Genomic DNA, 421 nt, shown 5'->3' with positions numbered 1-421 from the left:
TACTTTCTTTTCCATTGCAATCAACTTTTTTTGTTTTTGTTTTTGCTGCAGGCTCACCTGGACTTGCAGTGGACTTTCACTTTGAAGGCATAGTCGTAAGGGAAAACACAGACTCACAAACTGAATAAAAATGTTAAGATGAAAGTGTTGCTGTGCTTAGGCAACCGTAGAAACAGTGAGACTAGCTATTAGTGTAAAGGTGCTGCACCAACTAACCACTTAGACCATGTGGGTTTGTTTACATTCATGGAAGAAACTAGTTCCTGAATTATTAATTTAATTACTTTGTTATAAATTATCCTTATGGGGAACCTTGGGAGAGCCCGTTAGTAAGTATGGAACACCAGTAGTTGGGTCATCTGTAATCCAGGAACTGCCTGTATATCATACTGATATATATCATGTCATTTATATCTGTATA

Source organism: Propithecus coquereli, unplaced genomic scaffold (assembly GCF_000956105.1).
Source record: "Propithecus coquereli isolate 6110/MARCELLA unplaced genomic scaffold, Pcoq_1.0 Scaffold40, whole genome shotgun sequence".
In the NCBI taxonomy this organism is placed as follows: domain Eukaryota; kingdom Metazoa; phylum Chordata; class Mammalia; order Primates; family Indriidae; genus Propithecus; species Propithecus coquereli.
This window is presented reverse-complemented; position numbering follows the sequence as displayed.